Here is a 21,773-nt window from a genome sequence, read left to right on the forward strand (position 1 = left end):
ATGGTATTCTAAGTATATCAGTTTTCTGAAATTTTTGTTTGCAGCCTAAGGCTCTTAAATTTCTGCATTGTTGTTACTTTCCACCTTAGATTTTACTAAGGGATTAGATTTTTTGAAAAAACTGTTTTCAATTATGTTAAAAGATCTTATAAACAACAACAAATGGTATTTTCCTTTGTATGAAGGATGAAGAAGAAAGATCTAAGGCATGGAAGGAATAATGTTTAAAAGACAGTTGACAGTGTATTGTTGTGTCTTCATAAATGTTGCTGTGGACACCGCTAGCGAAATGCCCTCAGCTCATGCAGCACATCCTGTAGAGGTACCTCCCCATGGAATGTTTCGTTTTATTTCAAGGTAAACTGTGTCCATATTTTATACAGTTCTAGAGCCATTCTTGGACTATACAATAGAATCACTTCTCCCTCCAAGTTCTTACAGAGATGCTATTACTTCTGCTACTTAGCAGGTAAGTTGCTACCCCTACTCTGAGTTTCAGTTCCTTTGGGGCAATTAGTGCCCTCAGCCTTTTAGCCTTCCTCCTGGTTTTGGATGTGCTTGGATTTCTCTTTTCCAGACCAGAGTAATTACCTGAGTCATAGAAAAAAATAGTCTGGAATGGACTTCTAGAGATAACCTAATAACCCTCATGCTCAAAGCAGGGCTACCTTCAAAGTCAGACCTGGTAATTCAGGGTCATATAAAGGCTAGTTTTGGTTTTCTGGAAGGATAGAAATTCCACAGACTTTCTGGGCAATCTGTTCCAAAACTCAACTGTTCCCATTCATCTGTCTGCTAATGATTTGGATCTGTGATTTAGAAATGTCCTCAGTATCATGTGATTAACACTAGTGGTTTTAAGTGGCATTCAGTCTGGTAAGAGAGTGAGAATTTCTGCTATTTCAAGATCTCTCTTCTTCAATAGATCTTGCACAGATGATTTATCAGCAGGCATTTTTGAAACAATGCCTTCAGAATAAAGTGTTTGAAGGCATTAATTAGCTGCCCTCTCTATCCTATCTGACTTTCCAGCACCAAATTGTGCATCTAACATAATGAATATGCTTGTTAGAGAGGGCTTGGAAGTGATGTCATTTAGTGTGAGTGGGTTGTTTTGTTCCTGTATCATTGTAGGATTGTTCTTGTGTTCATTTCTTCCTGATTCATTGCCTTGAAGATCTTTAATATCTATGCATATATGGAATACCCTATCATTTTTCTTCTCTACTGCCATCAGTAAGTGTACCCTTTCCTGTGGCTTCTTCACTTTTCCAATTAACGTCTTTATTGCCATGGGACTCAAAGTGGAAATAATAGTTATCACAGTGCAGTATGGATTTCTGGTACTGCCCTATAGCTAGGTTTTGCAGCAAGCATTCAACATTCTATCTTCAAACGCATATGGAAACTTACTATTAAACAAGCCTAACAGGCTACATCCTTTTCCAGTTTTCACTCCTCTTAATGTATTTATCAAATTTAATGAATAGCTAAAGTTCACATTTAAAATTAATTCTGCAGTAGTGTCCATTATAGAGATATCTGGACACTTACTTGTATCCTTGGACTTTTATCTACATTGAATAAACGTTCTCATACTCTACTTAGCCTTGTTTTGTGCCACAGTTCAATTTTTCCTGTAGTCAGTCCCAAAAATTGCACCCCAATACTGATGCTACTTTTTATGGCTATTTCTTCTTATTTTAAAAGTTCCATGTCTCATGACTATAAATCTCCTTCCTTCCTTCCTTTCTTTAACAGCAGCATTGCTGCTGGCTGCTTTCCCCAGACATTCCTCAGCTGCACACATTGAAGGCTTTGATCTCAGTTTGCTTTGCAGTATTTAATATACATCTTCTCAAACACCTGCTTTTCATTTTTTAATTGCGTGATACTTTCACACTCACCAGCAATTTGCTGCATTTGTGCCTCTGCAGTATACTTCTCTTCTACTGTGAACTCTGGTTGATGTTTCTCTTTTGGACTGTGCCTATGAGTGACTACTAACCTCCCATAGTTTATCATCTACATGTCATCACCATTACTGAGGTGTCCTATCATCTGCTCTGTATTTCCAATGCTCTAGCCATTCCAATGGTGTTTTAGGATGTACAAGTGTCTTCCATTAACATACATACCTTTATTTCTTTTTCACCTCATCATATTAGAATTTTCCAGAAGCCCACCAGAAATCTTCACAGAATACCTGCTGACAGCAGAAGACTGATGAAACTCTAGGTCATGTATGACTAGCACATTGTCGAGGGTATTACCTCTCTCATCTCGAGCTCCTCCATTATGAACTTTCTTCTCTTCTGCCGCTGTCTCCTCCAAGACCTCAGCTGCTTCTTCTCACTTATTTCTATTCTCCATTCTTTCAGTGCCCTTCACAATTCCCAGTCAGACCTAGATCCTTCCAAAATTTCTGCCACTGGAGTACCAACCTCCTTCCCTGGCCTTCAGCTCCTACCCTTCTTAAGTATCTTGCTTTCTTGGCTTCATGACTCCAGTATATTTATTTAGTAGGGAAGAGAAGGGAGGGAATTAAGATGATTAAGAGGGGAGGTGATTAAGATGATTAAGGGCGTGGAGCATCTCCCTTATGAGAAAAGGTTGAGGGAGCTAGGTCTCTGTAGCTTAGAGGAGACTGAGGGGTGACCTCATTAATGTTTACAGATATATATAAAGGGTGAGTGTCACGAGGATGGAGCCAGGCTCTTCTCGGTGACAACCAATGATAGGACAAGGGGTAATAGATTCAAACTCGAACACAAAAGGTTCCACTTAAATTTGAGAAAAAACTTCTTCTCAGTGAGGGTAACAGAGCACTGGAACAGGCTGCCCAGGGAGGTTGTGGAGTCTCCTACTCTGGAGACATTCAAAACCCGCCTGTGTAACTTCATCTAGGTGTTCCTGCTCTGGCAGGGGGATTGGACTAGATGATCTTTCGAGGTCCCTTCCAATCCCTAACATTCTGTGATTCTGGAAATTCTCCCTCTTTCAATGTGTCTTCCTTCTATTGCACTGGTGTCCTGCCAGCTCCCATCCCTGCTTGCACCAAAATGCCTCTTCCTGGGAATGTCAGCGGTTTTCAGACATCAGTTTGTCCTTCAGCATCTAACTTGTCAAACACACTTGTCCTTCTCAAATGCTTCTTGTCTCTGACTCCGATTGCACTCAATACTAATTCCTAATCCATGTTTCAGTATCCCTCTTCCTGAAACCATTCCCATTTTCCCCCAATCTATGCTATTTTTCTATCTTCCTGCTCCTTCTTTGTGTTTTAGTCTTGTTCTGTCTGCTCTCAGTTAGGCAGCATAAACTGGCTTACATTACCTCAAAACTGGTTGCAGAGCAAAGCTCTGGGAAGGTCAGGGCTGCACATGTATGGGTGTGTTCCTACACAAGTGGTAGAAGGTTCAGTCCTGTCTCAGAAACCATCTACTGCCAAGTCACCACATGGTAGCACAAAAATTTCTCAGAGAAAAATAGTGGCCAGAATTCCCAAACATAAACAAAACAATAAATCCTGCACTAGAGGAGATTTTCAGAGACTATGAAAATTATCTGCCTAAGATTTTCCAAATAAATTCGACAGATTGAAGACTGAGACAGTTAACTTTGCTTTTTTTTCATAAGTATGCAGTGTGAATAGGGCTGCATTATCTCCCAATATCTCCTCCAGGCTGTCACATCCTTGTACATCCAAACCATTCCCATTGCAGAGTACAAGACGTTTATTATATTATGGTGTAGTTGTTTGAATTAAAATATTATTTTAATATGAAAAAAATACTTTTTTATGTAATTGAAATTCCTCACACCTGCAAAAGCATTTTATATTAATAGTAAAAATCTAGATTTCATTTAAAAAATCCTGAAATTCAGTAATATGTTTCCCTTTTTTATTGAAAAAATTGACCATTTTCAACAGTAAAATTAGTTCTGAGATACATTTTATAAAATTCTACAGTGAAGCAATTGGCACAACTACCTTTAAATGTTTATGCATTTGATTTCTCCATGTGCAACTACATAGGAGTTGAAAACCACAATTCATCACTTCAAGAAACCTCTTATCAAATGTATTCTTTTATGTGGTGTGTGACTTGGCTGTAACATATTTGATGACCTGCATTATAGTAAATAATATACTGATCATATGTTGCAAATTTTTTATGTAAATAGAGAAATTATAAGCTTTTATACTAATAAAACACTGTCCCCATATTTTGTGAGGGTATGAAGACACCTTCAGTTAATAGCTGAGATTCCACAGGACCTTTTCTGTGTACAGTGCAAGCAAAAAATCTTTCTGCCTTAACCGTACTAATTTCTCACACTCTATAGGCCATTAAGGCCCACTTCTTTTCCTCTTATTAAAAGTGTAGGCTGCTACATTTTTCACCATGAACTAATTTAAATACAAAGATTTGTGTCATTGCTATCACTGCACAGACAACTCAAACAGCTATAGCAATGACAATGCTGGAGTGGGCTTGGATTTTTAGTTTGCATTTAGATCTCAGACACAAATTATTTTGGACAGTGGGTGAAAAAGAAGACGTGAGAGAGTTATACGGTGACTACCTACAGGTTTTTTCCACTGATAACCTCTGATTATATTAGGCATTTCATGGCATGAATGTGTTTCCTTCAAAACGCTGCAGATCTGATTGCCAATAAAGTCATCTGGTGGTTAAACACATAAATCCAAACATACATGTGTTTTTTTCAGCCCTAAAATTGCTCCAGTCTTTAGGAAACACATACTATCAAATGCAATGAGATAATAAAAACAAAAAATACTATAAAAAACAGCAGATAGAACATACTGGGTCTGCTTTATCTGTGAGAACATATGGTAACAATGGTTATTATTTATTACTTGATCCTGCTTCAACTCCAAATGTACTTGGCAATATTTGAACACAGGGGAAAATATTGTATTGTAATGCAAACAGCTCGAGGCTTAAACGAGTCAAGTCCTTGAGCAGCCTGTAGTAGAGGAAGTGGCCCAGAGGTTAAAGGATTTGCTAAACTCCAAGCTCTGCATCTCTTCACAGTCAGGAGCAGATGATCAGCTGTCTATGGGTTACTCTTTCAGGTTCTCAGTGAATGTTCTTAAACAGCCTGAAGCAAAGCCAAAGAATTACCAGAGATGCTCTAAATTGGTCAGACCAAACTACCCTTTGAATCAGCCTCACATTAACCCTCTTTGCCATTTTCCTTTGCTAGATATAGAATTCCCGGAAAAGCTGCAGTATAAAAAGTTAAGATCCAATAATCCACTCATGCAACTGTATAAGCAATGAAACCAGTACCAGTGATCTTATCTGCAATACATTGCAAGTGCAAAATTGAAAATGTATTGCAGTATAAATGCAATTTCCTCTGCTAGAATATTTGTAAATCTAAGACAGTGCTGTCTATTAATTAGGAGTTTTTTAACATAACTTTCCAAAAGGTCATCTCTACCATGAAATGCACAGATGTGTGTACCATTCAAAGTACCTCTTTCTTCTGAGTTCTTCAAAACACTTCCTTCTCTCTCTTTTTTTTTTTTTTGTTTTTTGTTTTGTTTTGTTATTTGATGTCATTTCTGCATCCCATACATATCCTTCAGTCTTCATAGTGTTTCCACCCCAGCAGCAATAGCACAGCTGAGGGTAACAACAGCGAACCAACCCTTTCACCTTCCACCTTATTTGCAGAGTAGGAAGTTGGATGTGGTGATGAGGAACGATGCATGTAGATGCAGACAGAGATGCACAGAGTTCTTGTTAGCAGCGAGAGCAGAGCCAGGCAGAGCTGATCCAGGCTGAGCTCACTTTTATTAACAGTTCTCAATTTATAGGTTTACAGATATGGGCCCAGACCAAGAGGTTAGACAGTATGTTTTTTCAATAATATTTATTCCAAACACACCACACTCATGTAGTGTCTGCAGTCATGTTCCTATGCGTATCTTGCGGGTAGTGTTCCGACCTACTCATTCACATGCCCAGGCCCAACATTCACACATCATACATATGGGGGTGCTTTTCCAACGCGAGATATCATTCTCAATGGCCTGGGCTATCACTCCTTACACTTATAAAAAACATACTTCTGTATAACCTGCCCAAGGCCCTTTAGCTAGAACTGCACATCCTGCTGTTCCCACATTTGGAGAAAAAAGAAAATGAGGATCCCATTGGGAGCTGGAGTCACTTGTAAGAACAGAAGGAGTTCTTATAAAGAGAGATCCCATTTTCAGTTGCATGAGGAAACTCAGCAGTCTCAGATACCCTTCTCTACCAAGGCCAAGAAAAAATGAAGAAGTTTCTCTAAGCAATCAAAGGTGTACATATCAAAAGGCGTAAGCAACCTCTCTCTCCTCTCCTCCAATATTTAAGGCTGGCAGAGACTGCACACAACATGTTTAAGAGTACGAAATGTTCACACCCACAGAGTGTTCCAGGCTGTGAGTATGGTTTGGATATGGACTTCCATGACAATCTAAAGATCGTCAAGTATCTTTTGGTGTTCATTGTACTCCAATGGATGAGAGATGACAGCCCGTTACATATAAAGAGCTGTAACTTTATGGTACAGCATTCATTTCTCTTTTGTGAGGAATCATACTTGTCCATCCAAGATGCTTACCATCTGCTTGTCAGCTGACATACAGCAAATTACATCACCATGTTTCAATGATGAAAGGGAAGCACAATGTAAGAGAAGAGCCTAGGGGTGAAGCAGCTCCACAGCTAGAGGTAACTAAGACTACATGAGTGGAGACAAACATCAAGGAAGCAAGCTGGAGCAAATCACATGGTGACAGATTTGCACAAAAGAATGTAGTTTAGGAAACAGAAAGTGTGACACAAACAGGTTCAGTACTGAAGGCAGTGGGGGGCATCACCAGTTTGGTACTGCCTCATAATGGGGGTTAATTTAAAAGGGAAAATCACTTGTGGGGTTCATGTCGCTACTTCATAGATCACTTAAATCAAGACAGCTTGATTTGTTGCAGATAAGTGCTCTGGCACACGCAACCTGCAGGGAAGATCCAAATACAAACAAAATCGATGGAATACAACTACAGAGCTACCTGTGATTTTTCTAAGTAGTTCACACTCACTACTGATATCAGCTGGAGGGAAATCAAAACTAAATGAAATAGAGTATTCCATCTGCATACGTAACAGCTGAAATGCTACAGTCACATGAGCTTTGTCATGTTACAACATGCCTCAGTGCTGCCTGAGAGAAACAGAAGTGCCTAATTCACTCTATAAATTTATTCAGTCTTTGATTACCATCTTCACTCTTCCATCAAGCTCTAAGCAGAGTCATAGATTACAGCAATCTTATGTGAGCACTGAAAACTAAGTATATATTTCATCATAAAAAACTACATACAAAAAATTCAGCCGACCTTTGAAGGGACACTGTGCCAAATGTGGAGTCTCATTCTAGTCACTAATAAAAAAGTAAAATAGGAGTTTAGTTTCTTTTTCTTTTCTAAGTATATCTCAGCACAATCTTAAACATGGATCCTTGACATCTTTGCAATAACAACAGACTTTTCAGAAGCATTTCACATTATTTAAAAGAGATATTTTTAATTGTCAACTTAATTCTCAGAAGACAACTCTGAAAATAAGACATAATTCGTTTTCACTCAAGCAACCTCCAAATATGTCTGTGAACTCAGTTGGCATTGCCTTCAGAAGTGTCCAGTTTCTAGGACAAAACAACAGAATAAAAATCTGCTTTTCTAATTGTGGAGGGGTAGTTCAGCACTTTGCAGCACATCCAAGAGGAAAAAGTAATTTTAAACACCTGCTTTTGAATAATAGCAATTTTCTAACCTGAACTTTAGCCCATGCTAATGATGACATCACCAACTAAAGTTAACAAGTCAAAGCTACTAACAAGCTACCATTAATAAAATATAGTGAAACCATAGATTCAAAAAGACTGCAAATTTCATAAAATGTATTATTCCTTTAAATCTTGACAATGGCTAAAAATATTCATCAAAAGCAACAGACAAAGAGTGATATGGTTCTTATATACACTGCTGGATATGACCAAGCAGGAAATTATTTTCTAAACACTGTCACATGAAACTCTAGCACTGAAAGGTGACACATGAAACTGAAATGCATGCTTATTTCAAAAAATACTAATAAAAGCATGATGTGAACAGAAAATTCTGCCCAATCTGTGCCAGGTCTTTTATTCAGTATAACTGAAGTAAATGACATAAAAAGCCAAGGTCCAGAAGCTTATTTTAAAATAGATGTCATTCCATGTCACCTTCACTGAACCACACAGGATTACTATGAATAAAAAAGCAGGAGTAATGCAATCATGTCAAGCTGCAGTAGATAGGGTGCATTTGCATTAACTGCATGTTTCGGTTTGTTTTGTGTATGGTTTGTACATGTAAGAGCACTAGTACTGCACCACCAGCCCGTCCCCTCCTGGATCCAGGAGAGCTCCTCCTGGCAGTTTCCCTGAGTTTCTGGTTCACAGCTTAAGCTGATCCTTGCAATAAACCACCTTTGGGGGCTACAGCACTTCAGTATGCAACGTGCTAAAAGTGTTACTACCTTGCCTGTCGACCATATGATTCTAATTCAGAAGGCATTTGGGGAACCATGGAAAAATCCGCAGCAGCACAGCTCTAATGTGCTTTGTATCTACTCGTATTCCCTATGCTGTTTCCTAAAAACTATGTTTAATAGCTCCACTTTCTCCTTATATCTGAACACCAAAACTTCTTGTTCTTCCTTCCTCTTCCAGAGCCATGAAGATGACTAAGGGAGTGGAACATCTCCCTTATGAGGAAAGGCTGAGAGAGCTGGTTCTCTTTAGCTTGGAGGAGACTGAGGGGTGACCTCATTAATGTTTATAAATATGTAATGGGTGAGCATCACGAGGATGGAGCCAGGCTCTTCTTGGTGACAACCAATGACAGGACAAGGGGCAATGGGTTCAAACTGGAACACAAGAGGTTCCACTTAAATTTGAGAAGAAACTTTTTCACAGTGAGAGTAACAGAACACTGGAACAGGCCACCCAGGGGGATTGTGGAGTATCCTTCTCTGGAGACATTCAAAACCCGTCTGGATGCCTTCCTGTGTAACTTCATCTAGGTGTTCCTGCTCCAGCAGGGGGATTAGACTGGGTGATCATTCGAGGTCCCTACCAATCCCTAACATTCTGTGATTCTGTGATTCCTTGGTTTAGTGGTAAGTCTCTGCATACATATACAAGGCAGCACAAGCACTCAAATGGAGCTCACTACCAGAGGGTAACTACCACCTCCAGGTTCTCCCCACCTTGGGGACCCTTGTCCTTAACTAAGGGTCACGTCAAGAGCATGGAGCCAACTAAATGGCTCACAGGCTCACTGGTGAGGTAAAACCATGTCCTTGGTTTGTTCAGCAGATCACCTGAAGTAAGACTCTTCCAACACCTGTGGATACCACCTTGAGTAAAAAAGTGTCCAGCTGAAACATGCCCATAAATACAACCATTAGCATGAGGTATGGATTTTCCAGTTGTAACTTTTGGGTGAGCACCAAGCCCGGCATTTTTAGCAGTGCTGCATATTGACTGAGATGTGGCAAATATCTTTGCCATAATCATCTTGTTTTAGCTAGTTCTCCATATAAGCAATTCAGTGCGTCTTTCCATTTCATAGGCAAAACCAGTTCAAATTTTATCCAATACAAGTAACTGTTTTAAAACCAGTCTTACACACAGATTCTCCATTCTTTCCATCTGCCAAATCCCATCATCAAAAACTATGCATGGAAGCATAACTGTAACAAAAATAACAAAAAGCTTCAGCACAAAATATCTAGGGTACATGTGTCCAACTTCAGATAAAACTATTTTTTTTTTTTAATTCACGGTGGTATTTAGCTGTGTGGGCTTTCACAGTTGATTCTCCTGCTTCAGAGGAATGAGAATTATCTTTTAGGAAATTTGCATCTAGGCTTTCTCTGCATCAGAAACACTCATTACAACATCTGTATTGTAGCAAGCCCTCAGACAAAACACCACCTCTCTAACACAGTACCATGCAGAGCTCCCAGGGTCCCTCCTGAAGGGGTTCTGTCACTTAGGCACAGCAGCCATCTGAAGACCAGTGGTTTGCTTCTCAGGACTGGGCCACAAGGAATGTCTGGCCACTGGCACTTGCATTGCACTTGTGTACCAGAGGCTTCTAGCAGCAAGACCCCCTCCTTCCTAAGCAGGGAAGTGACTAAAAGCAATTTCAAATGCAAAGTGGGTGTAAGACCAAAAAACAGCACAGAACAAACAACTTGTAATCATGTGCTGTTCTTTGGCATGCTAGTAAACATTGAGGGTAAAACTGAAGCAAACAAGATTAGAGGGAAATAACATACACCCTTAAGGCACTAATCCTTCATTTCTGGGCACCTCTATCGAAGAATCAATTAACATTCAAACTTGTTAAAAGGTGCTCAGCATACCCTTGTTAAGTATGGAGTACTCATGTTCACACCTAGATCATCTGTTGGCCTCCTACATGGCCTTCCACAAGATGTCTCAGTCTCTCTTGACTATTTGCATTACAAATTTTTCAAGACAGTGAATTTTACTCTGTGCTTGTAGCTCAAGGCAGGGACCTGACTTGATGCCACTCTAACACAAACAGCAGCTGGAAGTGCTCAGCACATAACAGGATCACCCCAGAATGGCCCAGGTATGATCTGTGCTAGCATTAATATGAGTTTCAATATTGACTTAAGGGCAACAGATAGAACCCAAATATCAATTAAAAGAAATAAAAGTGAGCTTACCAGCTTGCTAATATATAGAACCAATGGGCATTTTCAGAACTAAATTTCAGGATACAATTTTCAGTAAAGTACAGATCAATTATGTAGTTGCTCAGTTTCTCAAAAACAGTATTTGCATGCATGACTTTAAAAATAAATATAGAAGAGTATTTTTTTTTTTCTAGATAATAATTTTCAGGAACTCTAAGTCATTATATGCTCTTTCTCCTTCCCTTTTCACTTATACAAAATTAGTGGAAATTATTGGCAGTTATGTTGGTCATGCCAGTATTATAATACAACAGGACTTGCAAATGCCCATTTACCTTCTCATAGGTCCATAGTTACAGATTTGAAACTAACATATAATACTAATTGGGTAGCTTTTAAGCATTGTGCTATTCTACTTTGATCTGGAAGACAGTTGGAAGAAAAATAATTCAGCAAATACTTTGTAAAATGTTTACATCTTCGCTGAAAATTTTCAACTTTTTCAGATCATTTTCAAAACCATTCTGCTTTAGACATGAAGAAAAAGGAGTTTGCTAAACTGAATTCAGTGAGTTTATTAAGCTAATCTTTGTGAATATATTATTCGATAATATTCAACAAGGTTTTTAGAAAAGATGCTTCTGTTCCCTCATCTCCTGCTAAAGCTTATGAGCTACAGAGAACTGTAACATAGCTCAATTGTTTCCTGACATTTTATAGTAAGTCAAATATTTAGCAGTTTATTTGTGAACTTCTCCGTCATATGAAATGCAATCTGACGATATTCCCCCCATACTATCTGAATACCTCTGTTAAAATATGGCATATGTGCAAACTACAATCCAACTTGTTTATGATCCATTCTGATGAAACTGCCTGTAAAAGAGTATAAGGCAAATTTGAACTGCCTATTCCTCTTGAAAGCACAATACAGTTTATTATATGTAGGTTTTATAAAAAATCTTAAGACTTGTGTGGCTCTTACCCATGATTCTAAAGCAGTACTATGGAGAGTTGTTAGAAGTGCCATCACTAGTCAGATTTAAACATCGCCACTTGAATTTCTAACCAAAGTTGTCTGCCTCTCACTATAAATGATAATGAAGACCTACAGTGAAGCCCACTATTAGGAGGGGTTAATTGGGATTTTTTCATTGGTCTTAACAGGGCCAACATTTACTCAAGATTTATAAAGCTAGTATACTTTACTACAGCCTGGTAGGTAGTGAAACACAATGTTTTACTTCAGAATAATTTCCTGTCAGCCCACATACAACAGCTATATTAAGCACCAGAAAGGTAAGATAGCAAAGGTTACCTACTGGTAAATGTTGTCAGATGTCTGAAGAAATTAAAAAGAAATATTAGCTCTCCTGAATTAAATTTACCTACTTGACAATTATGCTTAGGATTCTGAGCAGTGAATTAAATTCCCTATTCAGCTTGACACCACCTGCAGTTTGAGCTGTTGGTAGCAGAGAAACGTTACTCTAGTCAGCCCTGATACTTTCAGCCCTAGAGCAGTGTAGGGACCCTTTCACCTACCAAACACAAGGGTTCCCCACCTGAATACCATCCTACGAACACTGCAGGGGAAAACAAGCAGAAGCAAAGGCTTTTTTTTCATTCAGTGCCTACAAAAAAAAAATAGCATTTTAATGCAATGGTTTGATTAATTCATTCTAAACTCCCTTTAGCCAGACTGCTTAGCTCTATAGTAACAAGAAAAGTGCATGGTCCTAGGAAGAACATCTCATGCTGTATTACCCTTAAGAAGTTCAAGTGGTAGCCAGTGTATGTAAAAGTGTGGCAGGAAGGCATCTGTTAGATATTGACAGTATTGACTACAAGAGGTCTCCGGATATGCATCTTTCTATTTACCCTTTTTATGAATGATTTTTTTCTTCATTCATCATTTTGGTTACAATTGACATTCTGTAATTAAAATAAAACAGAAGTTTTCCTCTTTTCTTTACAAATTGTCAACTACTTTACCCTTGTCAGAAAGTCGACAAGAATGAAATCAATGTAGCAATTTAAAGACGAAATTGGCAGGCATTTATATTGTACTTGAACACATCCAGTAAATAGTCTCATGCATCAATCTACCGTCATGGCAATACCCTGAAACCTACGAGTGTTGGTTTTACATTGACAGTGTGAAATGACAAAGAAAGTACGGATATCGGTGCAGCAGATAAAAAATATCACGGAAATAATATCTGACATGAATGAGCAGCATGGACTGGTGACTCAGGTGTCATTTAAATGCCCTGTATTTCCAGGGTGGAGAGCGGCTGTTCCCTGTAATCTATACCGGATCGGCAGCGACCCGCTCGCCAGTGCAAAAGCCGCAGCGGAAACTCCGGGACTCACCGTTCCCCGTCACCCCGCGGACACTGCGCTCACCTCCGCGCCCTGACCGACGCCGGGAAGTGGCCCCGGCGCCCGCCCGCACCCCCGCTCCCCCTCCTCCGGGATGGCACTGCACACGCCGCTGATGCGGTTCTGAGCTTCAGAAATCCCCTCCTTCTTTTTTTTCCCCTTTCCTCCCCTATTTTTGGCTGCAATACCAGCCCGAGACTATCCCCCTTCTCGGGTAGCTCCCTCCCCGCCGCTCGCTGGACCTCCCGCGGCTCTCCCTCGCCGCCTGCCCCGCGGCCGCTCTCCCGGTGGCGGCGGTTGGGGAAGGGCAGGCGGCGAAGTTACCGGGACTTACGGTGGCAGCGCTCCCGGCGCTGGCGCGGCACCTCTCCCGGCCTCCCCGTCACCTCGGGCCACCTCCGCGGCGGTTCGGCGCCCGCACCGGTGCAGCCCGGACGGCCCTTCACTCCTCGGAGGGGCGCATGGCGCCGTCCGCTCCCCGACACTCGCCCGGTGGGTCCCCGCGTCCCGGAGGGGGCGGGCGGGCCGAACACTTCAGCCGGTGCACGGACAGGCACTGGCCACGGCCGAGCCCCTCCAGCGGGGTTGTGCCTCGGGAAGCATCTGCCTCCTCTCGGCCGCCTCGCCCGCGACGCGTCCACCCCACACTCCCCCCCGGACGCCGGCGGGGCTTCGCGCGACGTCGGTGCGGGGCGGACGGAGAGCGCCCGGCGGCGCTGGCAGCGCCTCCCCCGCGCCCGCCTCCCCTCGGCTCCCGGCCGCCTGCTGCCGGCGGGGCGGCCGCGCAGGAGCCGGCGCTGCGCTGGCGGGCGGGGCGGGGGCGGCAAGGCGAGAGGGTCGCGCATCGCTCCCGCCGCACCTGCGGAGGGGCGTCTGTTTCGCGGAGGGGAGATGACACCCGCCCCGTGGTCCAGAGAGGCTTCCTGCTGCTCGGCCCCACGGAGGAGGTGGGGGTACCAGCGCTGCTGCCCACGGCCGAAAGCGCTTTCTCTCGGTTGTCCCTCCCGTGCGCGGCCGGGCACTGACCGCTTTGAGGGTGGGTCGCCTCCGGGCGCCCCGCTCCTCTCAGGACCGGCTCCTCGCTGCAGCGCGGACCCTGAGCGTCCAGGGGTCCGTCCGGAGCCCACATCACCCTTCTCCCCGTCTCGGAGAAGTTTCTCTGGCCGGAGCCAGCATTTCGGTCCTGTTGCGGGCACCTTTCGGAAGGGGAAAGCCGGGGGAAAGGAGGACACGGAGCGTGAGACAGCAGGGTCTGGGCGGCCGGGTGGCCCAGCCCGTGCCGGGGATGCTGCTCCGTGTCCTCCTGTCTGCCCCGTGTCCTCCGCTGCTCTTGCAGTTTGCGTGAACCATTTACCTACCGTCCACCGAGCTGGCAAGGACCAACAAGGGGTGGCCGCAGCGTTCACCGGACGGCAGTCATCGAAATTCCCGTTTCTGTTACAGAACTTATATAAGGAGAGGCCGAGGAAGATTCTGTTCTGATCGCCTCTGGTCTCAGAAGAGCAGCCTCCTGCTACAGTGGCAACCAGAGGCAATTGAGCCCACGTTGAGGGAGAGTGTCGGGTGATTGTGCGTGAAGTATTGCAGAGGAGGACTTCTTCGCTATGATTGCTGCAAGCTGCCAAATATTTAAATATCCAGAGAGCCCCAGTAAGGCTGGGAGAGTGAGTGAACGCACGGTGATTCACCTCTGCGCTCCTGCCAAACGTGGCAGCGCGGACAGCAGGTAGTAGGGTGTCTTCCCAGCAGATGGAGTCAGGAGGCAAACAAACTTGCTTGAAAGGTACCACCACCCGGCTAAGAGTAGCTTTTTTCTTTCGTCTCTCTTCACGAAGGGCGTTTCTGCCATCAAATAAAAGGAACTTTGATACTGGCTTTCAAGTCGTCTGGCTCACTTTCGAATGGAAAGTTAGCTCCTATTGAAGTGGTTTTCCAGTGTTTTTCTTCCGAATACTGCTTTCTTTTACAGACTACAGTAAATTTTTTCAGCTTGCCCTTCTCATAGAAACCTCCATGCAAACCCAGCTGCAGGCCTTTCTGCCTGCTTCCACACAGCTCGGGCTGTGCTGAGGAGGGAGAGGAGCAAGCGACCTTAGTGCTGATAAGGAAGTGCTGGGCTGGGCACACACCAGTTTCCAAGAAAAAGTAACCTCTTCTCACCTCTTCCAGCAGCTGTTTGAAAGGGTGCCTCTAGTTAGTACCATAAAATAAATTTGTCCTTCTTAGGATATATTGGGGTGGGGGGGAAAGGGGGTAGGGGCAAACTTATGATGAAAGATGAGACACTCAAGGAGTACTGATGTAAATCATCATCCCTCTAAGATTTAAACTTTCACTGTTGGTTTCTCTCTTTACTGTTGTGGAGATAGCAAAGACAATCAGTGGGAGCTGCTTTTACGAGCTCTCATAATGCCACAATTACTTCATAGCTTTCTCTGGCAGGAACAGCAAAGTTAGGGAAGGTTTTCATCAGCTGCACTAGGTCTGGAGCCATGGAGCAGCACCCCTACAGAACAGTGACAGTCGTGTCCCTCTCATACTCCCTCTGCCCTTTGGTGGGCTTGGATGAATCATGGTTCTAAGTACCTGAGATGTTTGTGGACAAGGAACTGCTGAAAAGCAAAACCCTAAGGTGAAGTCGAGGGAGTGTAGGAGAATCTCCCTTTATGTCATTGCAGCAGTAAGTTCAAAGAGGGGAAAAAAGAAAGCTTTTTTCATATCTGATAGCCTGGAGTATTTTCCAGAGGTTTTAGAGGGGTTTGTGTGGGTCACAAAATAAGTACAGATTGCTTTAAAAGATAAAGAAAGCAGCTGAGCTATGTAAAGGCAGGTTTATCACCAGTTTATTCCATAGTCCACCCCTTTAGGTTTTTTGCATGTTGTCTGGCTAATACTGTTTGTTCTATTATTGGAAAGCATCACATTCTCAGTGACTGTTTTTATACTTATTTCTAAACAGATTTTATGTTGCTCTGTTTTCTTACTGAGTAGTGTTCATCTGCTGAAGTATAAATCTGTCATCCCATAATCCGGAAATAGCTTTTCTAAGGTTTGGGTGTGGTGTTTTTTAATAAACTCTCATTTTTTTAACCGTTACCTTGCTCACAAAAGCACCACTTTCTGATTTGTTCTGCTCTAAGCAATTCCATTGTGCCCCATGGGACTGCAAGCATGAGTAGCTGCTACTTGGCAGGCATGTAAAATACTGGTCAGGCCCATAAATAACTACTGAAAAATTATTATTAGCTGTACCTTGAAGGTTTTATTTCTGTTTGTGCACAGGAGTCATTAGAGCATTCTGACTTCTACACAAAAGAGGTGGCTGAGCTACTGTTACATGTTGTGAGATTATAGTGTTACTTTGTATGTGAGAAGTTAAGAAAGTCAAAACCTGATTCCAAGATTTCTATTATTTCATTCTGTTATGAAGGAAAACATTTTTCTATACAGTATGGAAAGTTGTGCATTTCTGTAGTTTGTCTCCTTTACTCCATTTTTTTTTCCTATTTTGTGTACTTTTAGTGGTCTACAAGTAGGGGTACCACTTATGAAACAGACACTGTCCAAATTTTGTTTCTCACGTGCAAAATTTGAAAAAAAAAAAAACAAAAAACTTTCCAGTTGGACCTGTAAGCTTTCCATGAAGCAATATTTCCACAATCTTTTGCAGATGCCTGCATTGTGAGCTGTTTGAAGGTGAACTATTTCCTGTCATCATTTGTACATCTTCACTACATGGCATGGTACACCCCATAGGGACTACCTGGAGCACAGTATCATCAGATAAGGGTTTGTTCATGGTTAGTTTGTTTGAAGCATAGGAAGTGTGAGCACTGAGCTGTCTCCAGAAGACTGTGCCGTCTTGCTGTACCCTTTGATAAACAGATTATAAATAATGTATTTGAGTAAAGGCTTCGTTCTATATTAGATGGAAAAACTGAAGGAGTAAAAGAAAACATTTAAACAAAAATGGCAATAAATATGGTTGAATCCAGTTCAGGGTGAAAAGAATGGAAATTTTCCGTTAGATTCAGCACAAGTTAGATTAGCATTATTAAGACTGTTTAAGAATGTTTAATTCTTTTGCATATAACTCTGTAATCACGACTTTGCACCCCTAGAAGTGACTTGATTGAAAAGTATGAGGATGGTTGCAGCACTATCGGCAGCAATGCTAGCTTCCTAACCCTGCCTGCCTGTAAACATGTCAGCTCTGTGAGAAGGAAGTTCATGGAGTGAGTATAGCTGCTGTACTGGCCATGCATCCCTAATCGGATAACTTCTTTTTATTTTCAGAAAAAGATGTCCTTCTGGAGTAAGGGATTTGAAGAATGACAAGTAAACAGCTTTATGAAGCTGCTGCCAGTTGAAGAAGCCCATTTCAAATATGAAAAGCAACATCAGGAAAACTATAGAAATGCTCAAGTGGATGGAACGCATATAAACAATTTAGACTAGGATTACTGGGGGAACAGAACAGTTCTGTGCCATGAGAAACAAATGTAAATTAGGAAAGTTGTTACAGGAAGGTGTGTGAGTATATTTGATCAATGCGGAGGCGTAAAACCAGAAGAGCAGAACTGACATGAGGCACAATGTGTGAGTTATTCAGTAAACTCAGGCTCTGATGTACTGCAGTGGGTTAGTTAATGATGTAAAAAGACCTACTGCATAACATGATACAAGACATCTTCCCCATACATTCCTTTCATCAGCAAATACAGAGAATATAAAATACATCAATATCATTGGTCTTACTCATATTTGAAGTCCTGTAATAGGTGAAGCAACTTCCCACCAGGCAAAATACTGCAAATTTCTCATATACCTTTCAGTGTCATGTTGACTCACTTCTCCTTGCTTGAAATAAGAGAACAGCTGTGCTTGGGTAAGTATTAATTTGGATTAAGCTACAATGTAAACGCTACTTCCGCTGCCATTGGACCCTCTGTGAAACCACCTCCAACTTGAAGCTCTAATTCTACCAAGTAAGTTAAGGATGGAGAAAGTTTTCAGGAACAGCATTGTTGGACATAATACATGTTACAGAGACCAAAGAGAAAGTTTAAAGAACGGATGAGAGAGAAGTGGAAAAGATTGCATGTCCGAACAATTCCTCTAATGCTTTGGACACACAAGAGTGTTCGTGTTTAGAAATAGTCTGAGAGAATAAATGACATGATTGGGAAACAACCTGGTGGAAGTGCCAGGAGGAGACCATATCTGGGTCACAAACAACTGAGTGGTGGGAATTCTGTGTGTGTTTTATTTCTAATCCCAGAAACCATCAAGTCATCCAAGAAGAAACTGCTGTTTTTTTAAGACAGCCCTTTTCAAAATTAATGGATGATATTTTAATTTACATAAGCTTTGTTTTTAGAAACCTGAAAATCAAGACTTCTTATTTATTTATCCACCATCACACATCTCATTAAAATGATGTACAAATTGTCTGAATGTCACAACAGATGTATTTCAATCACTTGCTTAATGTACAATAATTTAAATTGGTTTCTTAATGTACAATAAAACATGAGTAATTACATTTGCCTCCTTGCTTAAATTTCTAGTTTTAACTTATGTTATTGAATCTATCCAAGTATTGATTCTTCAGTTCACGACTCAGGACATTCTTAGATTATCTCCAAAACATTTTGGAATGAGAGCAATTGAGACAGATGCCTCTAAAAGGGAAAGACTTTTCTAAAGACAAAATCCTTCAATCAGTAATTAGGAAACACACCAAAAAAAATATAGGAAATGAGAAATACAGGACTTGGGAGGGAGTGTCGACCTTCTGGAAGGCAGGAGGGCTCTGCAGAGGGATCTGGATAGACTGGAAAAATGGGCTGATTCCAATGGGATGAAGTTCAATAAGGCCAAATGCCGGGTGCTGCACTTTGGTCGCGGCAACCCCCTGCAGCGCTACAGGCTGGGCACAGAGTGGCTGGAGAGCAGTCAGACAGGAAGGGACCTGGGGGTACTAATTGACAGGAAGCTCAACATGAGCCAACAGTGTGCCCAGGTGGCCAAGAAGGCCAACGGTATCCTGTCCTGTATCAAAAACAGCGTGGTCAGCAGGACAAGGGAAGTGATCCTTCCCCTGTACTCTGCATTGGTGAGGCCACACCTGGAGTATTGTGTTCAGTTCTGGGCCCCTCAGTTCAGGAAAGACATTGAAGTGCTGGAGCGGGTCCAGAGAAGAGCAACACGACTGGTGAAGGGACCTGAACATAAGACCTATGAGGAGAGGCTGAGGGAGCTGGGGTTGTTTAGTCTAGAGAAGAGAAGGCTTAGAGGTGACCTCATCACTCTCTATAACTACCTGAAGGGAAGTTATAGCCAGGTGGGAATTGGTCTCTTCTCCCAGGCAGTTAGCAACAGGACAAGGGGGCATGGGCTTAAACTCTACCAGGAGAAATTTAGGCTGGATATTAGAAAGAAATTCTTTACAGAGAGAGTGGTCAGGCATTGGAACGGCCTGCCCAGGGAGGTGGTGGACTCGCCGTCCCTGGAGGTTTTTAAACTGAGATTGGAAATGGCACTTAGTGCCATGATCTAGTAAACGGACTAGAGTTGGACCAAGGGTTGGACTCGATGATCTCTGAGGTCTTTTCCAACCCAGTCAATTCTGTGATTCTGTGATTAGTTGTGTGCATGTTTTCAAAGAATGAGGAAAACATTAATAGATTCCCTAATATGGAAAATTCTGTTATTAGTTTTTATGTCATATTCAGTTTTTTATGTAGAAGAGACTTTTAATTTAGACGTTAGCAATACATGCTAACTTAATTAATAGAGCACTCAGTACTTATACATGTTGATGGCAGAAACACAGTGGACTTTGCTTGTTCTGGGCAGAGGAAGGAAAGGGAAAGAAAACAGGGTGATGAAAATCTAGGCAGTGGGAAAGTTTCCAAAGAGTGAGCACCTGATTCACTCAGACCCAGCAGGTATTTTCCAGCTTCACTCAGAAGCTGATACCCTGGTCCTCGCTAAGCCAGTATGTAGCTGTACATGACTCTAGAGAAAACCTCAGCCATGCATCAAAAAGTAGAACTTTTCAAAACAAAATGAACCAACAGCTGCTATAAATGTCTTCCCTGGTCTATGTATGGTATGTAACTCATAAAATATTGTAGATTGTACAAATCTTCTCTGGAAACTATTGCTAGAGCCCTATGAAATTTCTACAATCCCCCAGCAGGCATATTTCATAAATAAAACATACTTGGAAGGTCCTATCAACATAAACTTTACATTAATTGATTCAGTAATGTATTTTTAATATAGGAATTTTCACATTATTCAGAGTTACAGGCAATGCAAGAATCTATATTAATACTCAAGACTCATCATATAATGACAACATTTCATATATTTGTAAGAATGGCCCAGGACCTGTGTATCATTTGGGCTTTACTTATACCCTCAAAATATGTTTTAAGTAAAACTAAAGCAGTGCTATAAGCTTATAGTTGTTCTGTGAACAAAGTTGAATTTTACCTCAAATCTTTATCCTACTAGGCAGAATTTTTTATTATAGGTCTGACCAGCACATTAGTTTTGAAAGTCATGTTGCCTGGAAAACGTAACTGTAGTGGGCACATAACTGACTAAACCCCAGCTCTTGACAGTAAGTGTAATTGTAATCATTCTCATTATCCTCATTAGTTTGTCACTCAGTCTGATATGTGTAAAATAAACTCCTGCTCCTCCAAACAAATGGTACATAGGAATCTCCTTATGTTGGATGTGAAAGTTCTCCTGCAGTAGTAGAGGAGTGACTGATATAGAGTTACTCGGGTGCAGAAATGTTACAGGATGGAGGCATTAATCATTATCTTTATGAGGAACCAGTACTGTCTCTGACCAATAAAATGCATGCCAGAGTTTTAGGACATATATCATGCACATACTTGAGCAATGCGAAGGTAGATGCCTCATGCATAGTGTTTCATAATATCATATAGTTTAAGAAAGCTGGAAAATGTTTCATCTGCCTTTATGGTTGGTTATCAATATGGCAAAGACACAGTAGAGAAGAAATCTTCTGGATTTTTCCTTAGCTTTTTTAGTAAGGACAAAATAGGCAGAATTATTTTCAAACTGGTAACCACCTTTATTCAGTATTGAGACAGTGCAGCTGAATTGAAGAAGTAAAGGTTCAGATGATTTTGAGCAGATAAATCTGTATTCCCTTGTAGTCTTTGCTTCTTGACTCTGCAGTCTGTAAGGACCCTGTGGAATCTGTGAAGTAGAGACTAATTTTCAGCATTTCATGCAGCATCATAATTATAACTCATGTTAGTCTAGAGAGTTTGATTAGCATGAGAAGGTCAGTTACTACTCTTATATTATATTTAACCTTTCTGTAAGGAATATTGAGCATAATTAGGTGTAGATCTGTAAATACATAGCACATATTAAAGACAGTAGAATGAGGATGTTTGCACCTCAAATGGCTTAAATTTAGGTTCTGATGACAGAACAAGTAGGGGATTGTGTGGATTGTGGACAAACACTAGCCTGGAAAAGGGACCTAGCAGGAAGGTATTAGTGAGACAAGATGTGTGCTTAGCATGT

At 41.5% G+C, this 21,773-nt stretch overlaps 1 protein-coding gene and 1 long non-coding RNA gene across 5 annotated transcripts in view; one reads left to right on the top strand and one right to left on the bottom strand.

Annotated features, from left to right (window-relative positions):
- CALCR (calcitonin receptor) overlaps positions 1–14,727 on the bottom strand; it is a 171,392-nt gene extending 156,665 nt beyond the window's left edge. For 3 of the 4 annotated variants that reach the window (XM_065051080.1, XM_065051078.1, XM_065051079.1), the window contains exon 1: positions 13,522–13,970. The gene's annotated coding sequence lies outside the window, so the exon portion shown is untranslated. Of the gene's footprint in view, positions 1–13,521; positions 13,971–14,545 lie in introns of those variants that run through there. The other variant, XM_005504928.3, reaches the window with a different exon arrangement.
- A 106-nt stretch (positions 14,728–14,833) lies between these two features.
- Positions 14,834–18,730, top strand: LOC135578432 (uncharacterized). Its single transcript, XR_010470014.1, has 2 exons — positions 14,834–14,970; positions 17,484–18,730. It is a non-coding gene; the product is annotated as an uncharacterized LOC135578432 (long non-coding RNA).
- The last annotated feature ends 3,043 nt before the right edge of the window (positions 18,731–21,773 follow it).

The sequence above is a fragment of the Columba livia genome, chromosome 2 (genome assembly GCF_036013475.1).
Source record: "Columba livia isolate bColLiv1 breed racing homer chromosome 2, bColLiv1.pat.W.v2, whole genome shotgun sequence".
Lineage (NCBI taxonomy): Eukaryota > Metazoa > Chordata > Aves > Columbiformes > Columbidae > Columba > Columba livia.